A 12897-nucleotide genomic window follows, 5' to 3' on the forward strand; every position below is an offset into this window, starting at 1 on the left:
CTCATTATCATTCTGTGCCTCTATTTCGCTATCCTTCTCACCACTTATTTGTCTAATATCTAAAGTAATATCTGAAGTGTGCATACTGGTGCAACAATGGCTGCCATCACAACCAGGTGGGTGTAAGGGCCAATTACACATTGATAGTAGTTCAAGAGGGTCCCATCTGTCTGTGTAAAGTACTTTGAGTAGTGAGAATAGTACAATATAAAATGTAATTAATTATTATTAAAATGGGTATTGTCAGTTTATAAGATATCAAACTGTCCTTGTCACTTATAAGTCATTGCTTCACTTACATCTATATTACACCTACGGTTTACATTTTCAAAACCTCTGGCTGAGTCATTTTAATCTGCATATCAATAGCTCCCTTAATGTACAAGTCATCAATTAGGAAAGCTTCTGTCATCATTTTCTGTCAAATAAATTGAATATCTCAAATGGTTCTTTACCAATCACAACCCTCTTCACAACCCAGACTACTGCTCTGATTGATAATCTTGAGATAAACCATAATTTTACTCCATGTCAAAATCTTCACTATATGGTGAATTGCTAATTTCATTATTTCATACCCATAATACTGACACATCTTCTTTCCCTTTCATGCCTGGACATACATTTAATTAATTAGTTCAAGTTGAAATAAATCTCAGTAACACTGTTGTAGGACAAAGTTGGCAGTGCCCATTCTGCTAGGCTTTTGTGGCACACTAGGCCTGTTAAGAAAGCAGATTTAACAGACATGCAGGCATCCAGCTGCACAAAACCCCCACTTGCATTGGAAACTAAGTAACTGAATTCTAGCTTGTACCAGGATCTGCCTGGACTTCAACTGATAACAAAGGTGTAAATCAGAGGTGACCTCACATCTCTCCAGAGGCTCCCCTAAAGACCTCTTCAGCCAGAAGGTGAAAAATGGACTCAAGCTAGGACAAATACCTATAATTCAAGGAATGACAGCCAAGATGGACAGAACTTGCCTCTTAAAAGACACTAGTTTAATAACTGAAAGTGACTTTAACCGTTCTTTAAAACCACATGCACCCCATCTTATAAAATAAATGAAAAAGAAGTGGGGAAAAAGCAAAGAGGGGGGAGAAATTCAGAGATTCTCTGGGAGGGGGGAACTCTCAAAATGACTTGCTGAAACCTAAAAAGTACCTTGAGGAGCCGAAAAAGTGAAATACTCTTATCTTTGTGGACAAAAAACTGAAACCCAGTCTGTCAAGCCAAAGTTGTGTGCCAGTAGTCTTACAAGGCTGAGAAGCCATGATGTCAAGAAGGGAGCTTCAGCATATAAACTCTTGATGCTGAATGATTAAAACTTTTTCCCTATGAAATGGCAAAAGACAAACTGACAAACCTACAGCACAGCACTAATAAAGATCATGCCATGAAGAGAAGATTGCACTCCAATGCATGAAGAAGCATCCACCTGAACCCAGAGCAACAACAAATCAACAACTCCACAGAATATCGGACATCATCCATAAAGACTTGGTATCGTAAAACTATTTGTCTGTGCCAAGATAAAGCAGAATACCAGTGAACAGCCAGCCTATATGTTATGTGTTTGTCTGTTTAGAGTGACTATATACATACTTAATGCATTTATCATACTCATATAATCTTTATGTTTATTAATAAATTGCAATATTCTGTTTCTTAAAATGAGTGTGCTTCAGTTACCTTGACATAGGTGTAAAGGCCAGATACCCACCTCCTACAACAGAGAAAGGTAAGGTAAATAAAACCAGGAGCCTTGTGAATTATTGGATTAATTACCTGTATTGCCAAAGACAAACCTGATAATTAACCAAATTAAAATGTTCTTTTTCAAATCCCACATTATTATTGCGTCCTACTGGGTGGCCATCTTATTGATTATTAATCAGTCAAAAATCCTACAACTGCATCATTTTTATTCCCTTTAATAATTGTTTTCAATTCATATTCATTTGTAAACCAGTAATGGCACACTGCACGCTTGACTTGAGCATTCATAGTTTTCATCCTCTTTCTCTGTACATTTAGCATTAGTTTGCTCACAGGTTGATGCGCTTGCTCCTTCCAAAGCAGCTCTTGTTTTCTCCTCCCTAGCAGCCCACTTCTTCTCTTCTTTCGTCAGCATCTTTTCACGTTAAAACTGAAAGTGTTTGTGTTGCAATTACTTAGTACGTTTTCCATAATTTTTCACTTAAGCTGGCACTTAAGTCTTCAATCTTCCTCAAGAATGATTTAAGATATGAAGAGGTAGGGGAAGTGACGACGAAGATGGTAGAGAACGAGAATGGTGCCTGTACGCATGCGCCACACAGCTACCCCACTGCCCGCTGCCGAGAATTGATTCTACAATAAAATAAAATAAAAATAAAAAAAGGAATAACCTTGGAGGTCAATCATCACCCCGAAAGTGGATAGTAGACGTCACGTAGTATATGTGTACCAAATGTCAGATCAATAGGTCAAACAGTTTGCAAGCTACAGGTGATTTAAAATCCTGGACAGACAAACGAACAGCCACGGTAGTGTATTATATATAAAGATAACCCAAATGACATATGGTTTAGTGTCATTATAAGCAGAGGACCTGTTTAAATAGGTTGTACCTTATAAAATCTGTTAAGGTTTCTGTAGTTACTTGCCAAAAACTAGTATGATCTTTTAAGTTAATTTTGAAAAATCTTGTCTATTGAGGCAGCATCTTACAATAACTCTATTTCACATATAATAATAGTAATAAGTTGATCTTGTGACATGACACTGAAACACAGTTATTCCAATAATGACTCAAATCACTTCTAAAATTTCTGACTTCTACTGACAGCTTATGTGAGTCTAGTAAAAAGCTAATATGAATTCTCTCTCTACCACCTGGTTCAAATGTTTAATCTGCTCCCACATGACACCCAGCAATTGCTGTTTCTATCTCGTCTTGCTTTATTCCATTTCAGTATTCATACTACTTGCCATTCTACCTTCTGTTGCAATATAATAATCATTTATTTTGTCCCTGCTCGAAACTGGACAAATTTTGTCCACACTCAATGGGCAAAAATGCTTAAAGTTGTTTTCTTATGTGTTTACTCTTTCAGCACGACTACATTTACTCTACAAAATTTAAACAGCAGTACCTTTCACAATTTGCTGAAGGCCATCTGGATCTTTTTAGCATTGTTGATGAAGTAATTCCCAGAAATGAAGTGTAAAATTGTCCCTTTGGTATTTTTACAGTTAAGAATGTGACCACAAAACTGCAAATAATGTTTGATTGCTGTAACTTTCATAAAATCCAATTTTCTTTTGGAAATTGTGTAATTTTTTTTTATTGTTTATTAGGCATCTATGATTTTCAATTAAAAACTTTTCCTCCTGGGCTTTCAATTCTCTAAAGTTATTACTGCTACATTTTCTAACTTTCTTCAGACTGGTGGCTGTCAGAAATAACAATGGATTGGAAAAACTTTCTTGAGATATGTATGAATTTTTGTCATATGTTCTTTTTTAAGTTTTGTTGTTTTCTGACTGGTGAGCTCCCACTTTCTTCCAGATTATAGAATGGCCACCGACTTCTGATGGCAATATTATGATGCATATTCGGTGTGCACACATTGCTTGTTATGTATGTGCATGCCAGAGCACCTGATATAAAATAAGACATATGGTAGGAAGATCTTTCTGATCATATTAGAGGGCTAAACCTCATTTGTCTGAAATTTCTTAATTGTCTATTGCAGAAATTTGGAACCTTTTTTTTCTTTTGTGTTTTGGCATTGTCTGTTATTGTTATGTTTCATTTCTGGATTTTTTTAAATCATTTTCCTTTTTACTTATTTATTTTTTTTATTTTGACAGTGATGTCACTTCAAAGCCATCTTTGGCTAATGTTTATCTTTAGTTTCATCTTTTTGTGGTTATTTTTCAGTAATGGCATCCACTATCAGGTGCTGTCCAACCCGCTATCCTAGCACAGGGTTATGGGGGTCTGCTGGAGCCAATCCCAGCCAACACACACACACTATGGACAATGCATGTCTTTGGACTGTGGGAGGAAACCGGAGCTCTCGGAGGAAACCCATGTAGACACGGGGAGAACATGCAAACTCCAAGCAGGGAGGACCCGGGAAGCGAACCCGAGTCTCCTAACTGCGAGGTAGCAGCGCTACCCACTGCGCCACCATGCCGCCCCTGTTCATAACATAGTCATTGTTTTTTAACCTTTTAAACAAACTTACTTGTGTTATATTTCTTTATTCCTGGTGTATTTGGTTCAATTTTGCTCACTCAAAGATGAATCATTTAGGAAGTTACATCTGACTTGAGTACTTTTTTTTTATTTTCATTTGTGTATTACATTTTTTATTAAATAATTCTCCATAAAACAAAAAAGCTGTATGTCACCAAAGCAACAGAGAAATTTCTATCTCACCTGCACTTTGCAATGCCTAAATTCATTTTTTTATTATTCACTGTATTTATTGTCCTCCATTTTATCCATACATACCTAAAGGACTTTATATAATATTCTCATCAAATTTCCCCTCTAAACTAACACTACAAATTAGAAATTTGTGTCTTGTTTGTTTTTTTTTTTTTTTTTTTTTTTGTCAAATAAGCCACACACCGCAGGGCACCACTTCACCACTTGTTCTAATTGTTATACAGCAGTGAAAACACAACTAACAAGTTGGTGAAAGACTCTCAGTGTTCACTTAAAGTTTTTAAGTGTCTCGCTAATTGTGCTTTTCACATTAAGGCAATCAGAACTTTTAACACATGGCTCTACTTGTATGTTTTTTTCAACTGTAGTAGTTTAATTGAAACTTTCAATATCACCAGGATAGGCTTTTGTTGTAGCCGGAAATCAGCATCCTCTGTTATCTACTTTACAGAACAAAAAAGAAGAAGTGGGAACCATTCTTATTTGTTATATTTTCAATTCTTTCTCATTGTAGCAAAGGAGGACTGTATTTCTATGAGGAGATAAGGGCATATAGTGTTCACTCAGGAATGTCAGTAAGAACACTGGTAAAAGATTCAGAGTATTCCACACAGCAGCCCAAAAGGGAATTATGGGTAATTTATTGGATGATACTGTATATAAAAATGTATACATGCATTTGAGTATGTGTATAGTTTCTATTTATTAATTACACACTTTTGTATTGATTAGGTATAATACGGACACTTAGTTATTACTATTTCTCTATACAGAAATGATTAGTACACATGCATTTCTTTCTCTCAGCTAAAAATCCCATAATACTACATGCTCACATGCCTGCTGGGACATGCACTCTGAAATGTAAGATGTACATCCTGATTGGTGCAGCCTTTCTAACAATCATGTTTTTTTTTTATAAAAGGAAATGCTTAAAATCACAAGTTTTAGAACTTGAATGGTCACAAGAAAGATGTCACCTATTTCCAAGTAAGATGACATTAGGGAACATCCATTTCATAACATACTGATAGCTAAAATACTGCCTTGGCTGGAGTGTTAAATGGTGTCAATTGCTTATTTCACAAATTAGTATAGTTGACTGTGTAGATGATGGCTTAAAATTGCCGTCTAAAGTACAAATATTATTGTTTTTATTGATATTGAACATTTAATTGCATTTGTCTAAAAGAAGCATGGTGTTGTCCAAGTAGGGCGTTTAGAAATATCACCTCTTCCTTAATATAAACTTGTCAAATTATCAGTGAAATCTTGAGTGTGATATTAAGGGTCTTATAATGAGAAATTGAAAGCAAGTTTTACAGAGCACAAATGCTTGGGTGATACCCTCACAGCTACAGATTCCTCCCAAGCTCAAAGCCCAACTGTAGAACTGTTTATGTGAAATTTTCTTCTATTCATGTTGGCTTTACCTTTGTACTCTGGATTCTTCCCACATTCCAGGTTGATGGGCAACATTAAATAATAATCAGTGTTGTTTGTGTCAGAGTTTGTACTGTAATTGACTGGTGTTGAGTTCAGGGTTAGTTCTCATTTTCTGCCCATTTCTGCAAGAATTCATTCTGGTGACCTGACATTGGAGTACGCATGTTCAGAAAATAAATCAGTCAATTAATTAGCTTTCAAGCTATGAGATCTTACTGTGTAAATTCATATACTGGTTAGTTCAAACAGATAAGGCATTATGTTCATAAATATACAGTCTGCCAAAGAAATCTTTAAAGGTCAGTTTTTGTTTAGCCAGAAATGTGACTTAAGTCAGGTGCAGAGGTTAAGAATAATAATATTGAATCTAACAAAACAGTAACTTTACTGCTATAATTAAATGTATCAATATTGTTAAATTCAATTTACTAAATAAAAATACTGATATTTTCCAGATGTGGTTGTTTCCAATTGTGATTAATACCAAACATGTTTGGCCTTACCTTAAACAGACAAGTTAACTTTATTTAAGTAGCATTGCCTCTAGAGCTACACTGATCCTCACCACAACACTAAAGCTGTGCAAATTAAATATAAATAAATAGGTAATACCTACGTGTTTATTAGGCTAATGAATTGCCAAGACTAGTAAAGCCATAGAACACTTTGTTTTTAGTGGCTGAAAATACAGTTAAAATAACACCATAATGCAAATAACATAGGGTTCAGAGTTAGGACTCAGACAAACCTACAAGGACTCCTTGAGTGAAGATAAATCTCTCATTTGTACTTGGTAAACAATGTAGCTTTTCAAGCCTTAAACAGGTGTCAATTGTTTGAGTTTAGATAGGCTTTAGTGGGGGGTTAGGATTTATTCAATAATAGTATTTACTTGCATTTGCTTGCATTGCACCCCCTATTTGTGAGTTGCTTGTTCATGCCATATGTCTCCTAATAATGAAAAGATAGGCAAGTTTGACAAAACGAAGGTGCATCAATAGGCCACCCTGTCTCGGTTTACCTAAAAGCACTAGCAGTAATTGTGTAAGCATCTACTGATACAGCAGTAAGCAAAGAAAGTGTGATTTTCTTTACTTGTCAAGATTTAAATAACATTTCTATCAAGGGATTCTAAAATGCCAGTACAGTCATATTTTTATTAAATTTCATGTGTTTATTATATCAAAATGGTTAGTTTTATGAACTATGTATCCCTATGCTTTTAGCTGACTTCAGAATTACAGGTCTTATCACAGCAGCAACAGGTTGTAACTAGGGATCTTCCCTGGGTGGGATATGAATTGATTTCAGGGCCCACACTAACATCATCACAGTGGTTTTATGAGACTGTTTCTTTTAGGTAAATTGCATAATTTGTGGTTACCTGTTCCTTTTAAATGGTTATATTTCAAGATTTGTCATTCAACATATGAACCTTGAGCTGAACAATTAGTCTTTGTTATAAATTGCAGGCATTTATTTAAATTGTACGCCTCTCACAATTACTTAAATAATCCTGTATTTAAAAGGGCTCTCACTGCATATGGTAATGCAGGCTAATTTCAGATCTTTGTGATATGTCAGTATCCTTCTAAGTAGTCTCTTGTACATTTTAAATGTATGTTTTGTCCACATATTAAAATTCTTTTCAAAGCTTCATATAACCAATTTCCTATACAATGAACCCTTCTAATAAGGAAACAGTTCTTTGTCAAATAAAGGTCCTATGAGGAACCACGCAATATAGTAGAATGCCATTACAAAATTATTATTGTTAAGTGTCTAGGTACTGTGTTTAACTTTTTAAATATATGGTGTTTAAAAGGTATATCACAGGTCAATGTATACCATGGATGAATTGTGCAAGAATAATTTTGACAACTTACACTGATATTTAATGGGTATTTTACAATACAGTAAGATCTAAAATAGGCTAAAGCAAAGTGGAACAATCAACCCAGCCAGGATGTTACGCCTTACAGATTACATAAAGGCTTTAAAAGTGTATTTTTTTAGCTAGAGTATCATCACTACTGCAGATTTAGGGGTGAGAAGTAATAAGCAATAGATGTACTGTTTCTCAGTAGTAACATGAAATAGCTTAAGGAGGATGACCACAGAAATAATGTACAGTGGTGTGAAAAACTATTTGCCCCCTTCCTGATTTCTTATTCTTTTGCATGTTTGTCACACAAAATCTTTCTGATCATCAAACACATTTAACCAGTAGTCAAATATAACACAAGTAAACACAAAATGCAGTTTTTAAATGATGGTTTTTATTATTTAGGGAGAAAAAATCCAAACCTACATGGCCCTGTGTAAAAAGTAATTGCCCCCTTGTTAAAAAATAACCTAACTGTGGTGTATCACACCTGAGTTCATTTTCCGTAGCCACCCCCAGGTCTGATTACTCCCACACCTGTTTCAATCACGAAATCACTTCAATAGGAGCTGCCTGACACAGAGAAGTAGACCAAAAGCACCTCAAAAGCTAGACATCATGCCAAGATCCAAAGAAATTCAGGAACAAATGAGAACAGAAGTAATTGAGATCTATCAGTCTGGTAAAGGTTATAAAGCCATTTCTAAAGCTTTGGGACTCCAGCAAACCACAGTGAGAGCCATTATCCACAAATGGCAAAAACATGGAACAGTGGTGAACCTTCCCAGGAGTGGCCGGCCGACCAAAATTAACCCAAGAGCGCAGAGACGACTCATCCGAGAGGTCACAAAAGACCCCAGGACAACATCTAAAGAACTGCAGGTCTCACTTGCCTTAATAAAGGTCAGTGTTCACGACTCCACCATAAGAAAGAGACTGGGCAAAAATGGCCTGCATGGCAGATTTCCAAGACGCAAACCACTGTTAAGCAAAAAGAACATTAGGGCTCGTCTCAATTTTGCTAAGAAACATCTCAATGATTGCCAAGACTTTTGGGAAAATACCTTGTGGACTGATGAGACAAAATTTGAACTTTTTGGAAGGCAAATGTCCCATTACATCTGGCGTAAAAGGAACACAGCATTTCAGAAAAAGAATATCATACCAGCAGTAAAAAATGGTGGTGGTAGTGTGATGGTCTGGGGTTGTTTTGCTGCTTCAGGACATGGAAGGCTTGCTGTGATAGATGGAACCATGAATTCTACTGTCTACCAAAAAATCCTGAAGGAGAATGTCCGGCCATCTGTTCGTCAACTCAATCTGAAGCGATTTTGGGTGCTGCAACAGGACAATGACCCAAAACACACCAGCAAATCCACCTCTGAATGGCTGAAGAAAAACAAAATGAAGACTTTGGAGTGGCCTAGTCAAAGTCCTGACCTGAATCCAATTGAGATGCTATGGCATGACCTTAAAAAGGCGGTTCATGCTAGAAAACCCTCAAATAAAGCTGAATTACAACAATTCTGCAAAGATGAGTAGGCCAAAATTCCTCCAGAGCGCTGTAAAAGACTCATTGCAAGTTATCGCAAATGCTTGATTGTGGTTATTGCTGCTAAGGGTGGCCCAACCAGTTATTAGGTTCAGGGGGCAATTACTTTTTCACACAGGGCCATGTAGGTTTGGATTTTTTTTCCCTAAATAATAAAACCATCATGTAAAAACTGCATTTTGTGTTTACTTGTGTTATATTTGACTAATGGTTAAATATGTTTGATGATCAGAAACATTTTGTGTGACAAACATGCAAAAGAATAAGAAATCAGGAAGGGAGCAAATAGTTTTTCACACCACTGTGCATACCTGTACATTATGATAGTGAACTAAAGCTGGGCTAGATGTCTTGGTAGATACTAATCTTGTCATCTGATGTGGGTTGCTACTGTTAGCCAGTAGAGGGAGATAAAGAGATGTGTATCCTGAGAACATGATTGAAGGCAGTAAACTTTGCAATCAGCTTTACAGAAATAAAACATACCAGTTTACGAAATTATGAAGGCTACATTTAGCTTAGACATTTGAGATGACATTCATCAATCCATTTTTCTTTTTCAGAACTGTTTAAATAAGACAGAAGATGATGTGGAACCAGAGTCTATCCTGAGAACATCAGGTGCACAACAGCAGACCAAGGTAGGATACAAGCAAATCATAGTATACACTCAAGCACCCTCACAAACTCACTCATAAATGGCCAGTTGTCAACATGCACACCTTTGGATTTAGAAGGAAAACCCACTGAGACATGAGGAGCACAAGCAAAGTCCACATAGGTAGTGACTATGTTGTGAATTAAAGAGAGTGTTCTGCAGCTGTGAGGCAATGGCAATGTCATCCATCCATCCATTATCCAACCTGCTATATCCTAACTACAGGGTCACGGGGGTCCACTGGAGTCAATCCCAGCCAACACAGGGCACACACACCCACACACCAAGCACACACTAGGGACAATTTAGGATTGCCAATGCACCTAACCTGCATGTCTTTGGACTGTGGGAGGAAACCGGAGCACCTGGTGGAAACCCACACAGACACAGGAAGAACATGCAAACTCCACACAGGGAGGACCAGTGAAGCGAACCCTGGTCTTCTAAAAGCGAGGCAGCAGCGCTACCCACTGTGTCACCGTGCTGCCCATGGCATTGTCAACTACCTGAAAATACCACCACCATTTAAAATAGAATGAGTTGCATAATAATGCCTAACACATGTTTGTAATACCTCCTTCCTAATTTGTAGAGAATTGTTTTTGGAACTATCCATACTAAATTTACGCTCAGAAATTGATTGACATACCTCTCTTTGGTCTGTGCATAAGAGTAGACTCCCTGAAACACAGCCCCATGAATATAGGTACAGCATTCAAATTTCACGCTGAAATGCACTCCAACCTGGATGATAAAAGCCAGCACTGCTATTGCTGAGGTATTCTTATGAACAGTAACATTAAAAATGCTTTATAAATGGTAAAAATGCTTGAAAGTAATAGGAGAAAAATTAGAAACCATGAATCCAATGTCAAGAAAAGTCACAACTAATCTCATACTACAACAGGAAACATGAAGTAATCAATGTTTGCATATGCCCATTATTTCTTCTTAACCAAAGGGAAAAATAAGGGGACTCTTGGAGGACAATGCTCATAATGTGAAATAGGGTGTCCAGCTCTAAAATAAAATGCATTATTTAATAGATGAGATAAATATTTAATACTATACCACAAAAATACATGTCAGTGGAAGTTTAAAGGATGACATTGTCCTTTAACGATAACATTATCTTTTACAGAGGTCTGTAACTACTCTGTGACTAGCTTTTAAGGAAGGTCAAGCTTCCCTTTACCAAGGGCAAAGAAGTAATTACAAACTATAGTTTTAATTAACACATGCAAAATACAAAAATTATCATTTAAATAACCCATATGCTTTACAGATTGACATACTGGTGCAGTGGTTAGTAATACTGCCTCAAAGTTGCAGAAACAACATTCCTAGTCTGGCCACTGTTTCTGAGAAGTTTGCATGTTCTCTCTGTGATTGTGTCTTGTTCGGGTACTCTGGTTTACATTTAAAAAATCTGAGTGGCATTGCTGAAATAACTTTTTGGCTGGTTGGAGAAAGAGGTCATAGAAAATAGATAGATACGTCTATAAAACTTTTAAAAAGTATATGTTCTGATTTAAAGGAAATGTGTTTTTGTTTAGCAAATAAGGGTGATGAGAAAATGTGCACTGTAGAAAAGTAGGAGTTTACCTTTAAAAAAAGGAAAAAAAAATTTTCATATGGTGACTTAGTGCTTAATTTTTTTCTTATGTTATAAATCTCATTAAGCCTTAACCATTCATTTTCAAATTAAAAGAGGAACAACAGAGAATTTGGGAACTGCAGATGTATATTTAAAAAAATTAAGTCAACTACCAGTTGTACCTCCAATAATGTTCTTACTGAAGCCCAGAATTCATGTTTCTGTTATGAAGCTAACAAGTGGCTAGCTACTGTATATGCAGTTTAATTGTCACATTTCTTACTACTGTAGTTTGTATTATTAGTTGTTTTCATTATTTATTTATTTCTATTTATTTCAGTGTATTAGTATCTACTCATTTACCATTTATTTATGCATTTATAGCATAGTTCTTCTCTTGTTTTGCATGTGTCCTGTATTTATGTACTGTATGGACTCTGGTCCCAGGGAACGTGATTTTGTGCTGCCGTATACTGCAGTACTGTGTATGGATGGTATGGCACTAAAGCCACTTGACTTGAAATGATTGAGCAATGCCATTTAAGTCAATTTATTCCTTTTTCTTAAAGCCAGTGTACTCACAAACTTATTTCAGATTTGAACAATGTAACCTTATATTTGAATTTTCAATATAGAATCCCTTACAATGCAGTGGTGGACACATTAAAGCAGTATTACGGGAAGGAAGAAAAACTCCCACCATAAAATAACCCTTTTAATCCTACAATTTCAATTCCCATTCCCCATTAGTATCCTCTTTTCTAGGTCACAGCTTACCTACACAGATACTGAATAGGAACCGTTAGAAAAACAGTATAGCTTTTATAGTAGCTGTGAAAACATGGACAGAGTCTTGACTTAATCCATTTTAAAGCAACAAAATCTGTTTATTAAAATAAAAACCCTATAGTTAAATACTCTAAACATTTCCTTGCATTCCTTTGGTGCCATTTTTCCTAGGCCAAGACTGCATTTCCAGTCAGATGAAGAGGTGTGGTAACAGGAGGAGGAGGAGAAAAGGAAAACTACATCTAATCAAAGCATCTTTTAATAAGTCAAAAATGACACCATCTCCCCATTGTCCAATAGAGCTGCTTACCGAGTGACCAGAGGTTTCAAACATATTTCTTCCTTTCTTCCAGTCTAGCTAAAATATCCTCCTCTGTGGCATCTCTTATATATGCGTACACTTCCGTAGGCAGCTGACCACTTTCTTGCTCTCTCTTTCTGTTTCCCTTTTGTCTCTTTTTCTCTCCCTCCTGCTCATATTAAGCTCCAACTTGTCTAATCAGACAGATTAATAGATTAATGA

The sequence above is a fragment of the Polypterus senegalus genome, chromosome 3 (assembly GCF_016835505.1).
Source record: "Polypterus senegalus isolate Bchr_013 chromosome 3, ASM1683550v1, whole genome shotgun sequence".
NCBI lineage: Eukaryota > Metazoa > Chordata > Cladistia > Polypteriformes > Polypteridae > Polypterus > Polypterus senegalus.